Here is a 6,067-nt window from a genome sequence, read left to right on the forward strand (position 1 = left end):
GGATTCAACTACATCAAGGGCTTCAAGTTCATCTACAGTACAAGTAATCACAGAAAGACGCATGATGGCTGGAATATATGGACATATGGATGTTTTTGATGAGTCTGGTGAGCAATGGGCAACGTATATTGAACGTTTTGAGCATTATGTGGTGGCTATGACATTCCTGAGGCTAAGAAGGTTTCAATACTCTTCAGTGTTATGGGACCTAAAACGTATGGACTGCTTCGTAGTTTAGTAGCTCCCGTGGCACCTGGCACTAAGGCTTACGAACAGGTTGTGACTGTGCTTAAAGATCACTTCACGCCGAAACCGCTTGTTATAGCCGAAAGGTTCTGGTTCCACAAGCGTAAACAGGGGGAAGGAGAAACGGTAGCGCAGTATGTAGCAGTGCTCAAAAAGCTATCAGAACACTGCGAGTTCGGAGCTTACCTAGAGGACGCTCTGAGAGACAGATTTGTTTGCGGATTAAAGTGCGAAGTTGTGCAGAAACGCCTTCTGACTGAGGACAAGCTCACGTTCAAGAAAGCAGTGGAACATGCAGTGTCAGCAGAAACAGTAGCACGCAACGTACAGCAGTTAAGTAATTCCCTGAAAGTGAACGCTATGTTTTCGCAAGGTGAAAAAATTCCGCCGCTGTGGGAAGGGAAATCATAGTGACGATACAAAGAGTGTCACCAGTGCGGGAGGAAGGGCCACACGAAACGAATGTGCAGGAGTAAATCAAAATGCAGTCACGAAAGAGAACGTAAACACAAAGAGGGAAAGCCTGAACAGAAAAGCCATACACACAAACGCAGCGTGAAAGATAGGAAGAAAAAGATTCATCATGTCGAGGCGAATGAAAGTGAAAGTGAAGGGACGAAATCGGATAGTGACAGTGGGACTGTACGCAGTGTCTCAGAAAGGGAAATATTCACACATATCAGTAGTGCCAAAGGTCAATGGAAAGAAAATGGAGATGGAATTGGATACAGGGGCAGCAGTGTCATTGATTCCTTTTGAACTGTACAAGCGAAAGCTGCACAAACTTCCTCTGCAACCTACTGATATCATGCTAAAGACATACACAGGAAAGGCTTTGGCACCAGAAGGAGTCATTAAGGTGCAAGTGGCATTGGACAAGCAACAGGCTGTCTTGCCACTGTATGTGGTGGAGGTGGATGCTCCACCATTGTTTGGCAGGGAGTGGCTGAGAGCCATTCAATTGAATTGGAGACACTTAAAGACTGTACATGTAATTGAGCACACACAGACAAACAGCTTAGAGACCGTGTTAAAGAGACACTCTGCTGTTTTCTCCGATCAGTTAGGCACCATGAAGGGAGTGAAAGCCCGGCTCACTCTCAGACCAAACAGTGTCCCCAAATTCTGCCCACCACGCAACGTGCCATATGCTCTCCGACCGCGAGTGGAAGCCGAGCTGAAATGCCTCACAGAGCTTGGCGTCATCTCACCTGTGGCGCATAGTGACTGGGCGACGCCAGTGGTGCCTGTAAACAAGAAGGACGGCACCGTGAGACTCTGTGGGGACTTCAAAGTCACCCTCAACCCAGCTCTCTGCATCGACAAGTACCCAATTCCACGTATTGAGGACTTGTTTGCTTCCCTCGTTGGAGGTCAACACTTCAGTAAGCTGGATCTTTCCAATGCATATCTGCAGATGGATTTAGAAGAGAGCTCCAAGAAGTTGCTGACCATCTCAACACAGAAAGGACTCTTCTGTTTCAATCGTTTGCCGTTTGGTGTAGCGTCATCGCCCGCCTTGTTCCAGAAGGCCATGGACCAGGTACTCCTCGGGCTGCCACACACTCACTGCTACCTGGACGACATACTTGTCAGTGGTCCTGACAAGCAGATACACCTGAAAACCCTGGATGCAGTACTCAGCAGGCTAGAGGAATATGGCTTGCACCTCAAGCAAGAGAAATGTCTCTTCTTCCAGGAGTCCGTGGAATACCTGGGCCACATCATCAATGCTGCTGGGCTCCACAAGTCACCGGAGTAGGTACGCGCCATCATAGACGCACCCGCACCAGGCGGTGTGAGTCAACTGTGATCTTTCCTAGGAATGCTTAACTACTTTGGACGCTTCATCCCTGACCTGGCCACTGTGCTTAAGCCATTGAACTAACTGCTGAACAAAGAGAAAAAATGGCAGTGGACGTCAGCATGTGCATCAGCATTCCAGAAAGCCAAAGCACTCCTGGTGGCACAAGAGGTGCTCACACACTTCAACCCTGAGCTGCCTCTCCGACCTTGCTTGCGACGCTTCACCCTATGGGGTCGGAGCTGTTCTCTCTCATGTCATGCCACATGGTGAAGAAAAACCCATCGCCTATGCATCCAGAACGCTCAGCAAAGCAGAACAAAACTACACTCAGATCGAGAGGGAGGCATTAGCAATAGTCTTTGGAGTACGAAAGTTCCACCAGTATCTTTATGGCAATACATTCACTCTGCTCACTGACCATCACCCGCTCACAACCATCCTCAGTCCAGTGAAAAGCACACCATCCATGGCTGCAGCTCGTATGCAACGCTGGGCGCTCCTGCTCTCCGCTCACAATTACACCATCGAGTACAGGAAAGGGGCCCTACATGCCAACGCTGAGGTTACCGCTCCCTCATGCCCCCAGTGAGAACACAGTCCCAGTGAGTCACAGTTGGATACTTTGCCAGTCAGCAATACTGAGATCAAGCGTCATACCATGTCTGACTCCACCCTGTCCCGTGTCATGGAAATGGTCACCCCTGGACATTTTCCCACTGCAAAGGACACAGGAGACGAGCTGTCACACTACCTCCAGCGCCGCCATGAGCTCACTGTGCAGCACGGAAGCCTCATGTGGGGTTTGAGAGTGATTGTGCCACCCAAACTGCACCCCCGGGTAGAGCTACACTCAGCACACCCAGGTGTAGTGAGGATGAAGAGCTTAGCTCGTAGCTACGTTTGGTGGCCCGGCATCGACTCCCAGATCGAACACCAAGCAAAGTCATGCCACTCATATCAACGAGTACAGAAAGACCCTGGCCTAGCACCCTTACACCCTTGGATGTGGCCATCCAGTCCCTGGGAACGGATACATGTGGACTTTGCCGGTCCATTTGAAGGGCACATGTACCTGGTTGTAGTGGATGCACACTCCAAATGGCCCGAGATACACATCATGGATAGCACCACATCCAGCAAAACCATTCAAGTGCTTAGGGGACTTTTTAGTCGCTATGGCATTCCACACAGCCTTGTAAGCAACAACGGCTCTCAGTTCTGCTCTGAAGAATTCAGCACGTTTCTGAAAGCCAATGGAGTCAAACACATTCGCTCAGCACCGTACCATCCTGCCTCCAATGGCTTGGCAGAGCGCTTTGTGCAAACCTTCAAGCACGCTCTGAAATCTTCCAGAGGAACTACACCACTGCAACAGTGTCTAGATACGTTCCTCCTGACCTACCGCAACACCCCTCATGCAACAACCAGAGAAAGCCCTGCAATGCTATTCATTGGACGCAAGCTGCGTTCTCGACTGGATTTCCTGAAACCCAGTGTGGCTAGAGCAGTGCACCAGTCGCAGGAGGATCAACAGCAGCGACGCCGGCTGCACTCTAAACAGAGACAGTTTGCAGTTGGTGAGAGCTGCTTTGCGTCATACTTCAATCTGTTCCAAAATGACAACGAACGTGCGCCATGCGCATGACGTCATTACGTCAACAAGTCAGAATATCGCTGTTATCACAATATGGATTTTTTTATCGTTTAGAAAGTTATACCGGTATTATCGCGAACGATACGATATAATACACCCCTAGGCGCCACATTACAGCACATGGTTTAATGAACTTAATCAGAGTTTTTTTGTTTGTTCAGGGTTTAAGCTCTCGTTTTTGCTGAGGCACAAGCTCTTACGTTGGTTTATTTTCTTTATTATTATTTGCTTATTCCTGTTTGTGAGCAATAAATCCAGTGATAAACCACTAGTCAAGACTAAAGCAGTCATTCAAAAATGGGAATGCTACAGCATGCATGTCATTAAATGTGTAAAGAATGTGATCTTATAAAGACAAATTCTAATATTTTATACTTGGCCTCACTGCCACTACCGTTCTAAACTACCATTTTAAGCAAGAAACCAATTGAATAGAAATATTGTGCCTTGTTACTCTGATTAAACAAATCAATAATATGTTATGATCCTTCACTCGATTAAAAAGTTCATATCTTGACTTACTGGACTGTCTGTAGCAATTGGTCTTCCCTCCATTAACTGCACTAGTTAATACTTTTAGGAGGTCAAAGTACTTCTTTTTCTCTTTATTCAACACCTTCCCTGCAATGTTGGTCCTTCGAGTCGCTGACCTGTTCTTCTTACATCAGCTTGAACAGGATTCCTTTCAGACATCATTGAGCTTATCTTCAACAGCTGAGCTCATGTCAGTGTCAAAATGTGTACTATTTGCTTCAGCCACTCCTTTCATTCCTCTTCTGCACCTGCAGTCTCATACTTATCTAAATAGGTCTTTGTGCCTCTCTCCTCCATCACTTCCATCAGCACAATGTTCCGTCTCTTCATCCACAAACATGTAGAGCAAGAATATCAGTCTCAGGTCCTTAAGGGCTGCAACTAGGCAGAAATGAGTTTTTAATTATTGTAGCACACAATGCCTTCTACAGCTGAGCTTAGTTCACAGACGCCCTCCTCAACCATCCATCATCGTTCTCTTTAGGGAGTCTGAGGACTTGGAAACTCATCAGAAGGTGTTTAATAAGAATAATAAGCATTCTCTCAGCAGTGATAATTGTCCATACTCCATTTTCAAAAGTGCTCCAATTGGTGCTTGAGGCAGGTGCTCCTCGTTAGTATAGTGGTAAGTATCCCCGCCTGTCACGCGGGAGACCGGGGTTCGATTCCCCGACGGGGAGTTCTCGTTTTTAAACAATTATTTAACCGACATGTTGAACACATTGTTTGTTTTTTGTTTTTTTTTGTTTCTCCAGTGTGTGTTTTTGCGATTTGAGAGGGTATATCAGTGCATTTTATTGTAATGATCAATGGTATTAATTTAAAAGTTTGTCAAGCTGGCTCAATCTGTTGCATTGGTCGCTGTAACGCAACTGGATATCAGTGCTTGCGAGTGTTTTTACACCCCTAAAGTCTGCGTTTCAGTCGGGTGACACGACCTTAGGCGATTTCACTCTTATGAGGCATGTTTATCGGCCGGGGACACAGGTCCTCCTCGTTAGTATAGTGGTAAGTATCCCCGCCTGTCACGCGGGAGACCGGGGTTCGATTCCCCGACGGGGAGTCCGGATGTGTTTTTGTAGTTTTAGAAGCGATTCTGTTCTCTTTAAATTCAGGCATGTCTTTCCCCTTTAAAACTTTTACTAGGTCTAAATTAATTTTCTCAGTGTCAGAGTAATATGGGACTAATACATTAGGGCTTGTTGACTCATTATTGTTGACTCACTTTCATATAGATTTTTTTTACTGTTTAAAACAGATTTCTGTTTCATGTTTTCTTTTCCCACAATACCAAAGAGAGTCAAAAGGAAAAACACACCTTTGTCTGGGAAGCTACAAAATATTCCCATACAAGGTAACCTGCCTTCTCATTTTGAAATGGCTTTGGCTGCAATTTGTTTATTTATTGCATAACTTATTTTCCTTGCTATTTGTAAGTAGTAGCATTACCTAATTTTTAAAAACTGACCACTTTGAAAAAGAGGTAGTTTGTGGCAAAATTATGTTCTATAATGCTGTTTGTTAGGAATGCATCCATAATAATACTTAATTCTCTTCTGCTCATAAACATAAAAATTCACCAATACCAACATGCGATACCCATTGATACCATGTGGCATAAGCTGAGTGTATGCTGCTGCACTGATAGGGATTGTGTGTTAATAAAACAAATAAAGTAATAATTTTTGTTGTTGGCCTAAAGGCGTATGCGGTTTTCTTTTCCTCTGGTGTGAAAAGTTATTTTACTTAAAATATAAAAAATAAAAATAATAAATATTGTACTAAAATACTATAAACTGGCTGCTCATGATTGTCACTTAAGTGGT

At 45.2% G+C, this 6,067-nt stretch overlaps 2 non-coding genes and 1 pseudogene across 2 annotated transcripts; all 3 read left to right on the forward strand.

Moving 5' to 3' along the window:
• Positions 1 to 829: 829 nt before the first annotated feature.
• LOC108427911 lies at positions 830 to 3,698 on the forward strand (annotated as a pseudogene).
• A 1,151-nt stretch (positions 3,699 to 4,849) lies between these two features.
• trnad-guc lies at positions 4,850 to 4,921 on the forward strand. Its single transcript has one exon. It is a non-coding gene; the product is annotated as a tRNA-Asp (tRNA).
• A 311-nt stretch (positions 4,922 to 5,232) lies between these two features.
• Positions 5,233 to 5,304, forward strand: trnad-guc. The gene has a single exon. It is a non-coding gene; the product is annotated as a tRNA-Asp (tRNA).
• The last annotated feature ends 763 nt before the right edge of the window (positions 5,305 to 6,067 follow it).

This window comes from Pygocentrus nattereri, chromosome 16 (assembly GCF_015220715.1).
Source record: "Pygocentrus nattereri isolate fPygNat1 chromosome 16, fPygNat1.pri, whole genome shotgun sequence".
NCBI classification, from domain to species: Eukaryota; Metazoa; Chordata; class Actinopteri; order Characiformes; family Serrasalmidae; genus Pygocentrus; species Pygocentrus nattereri.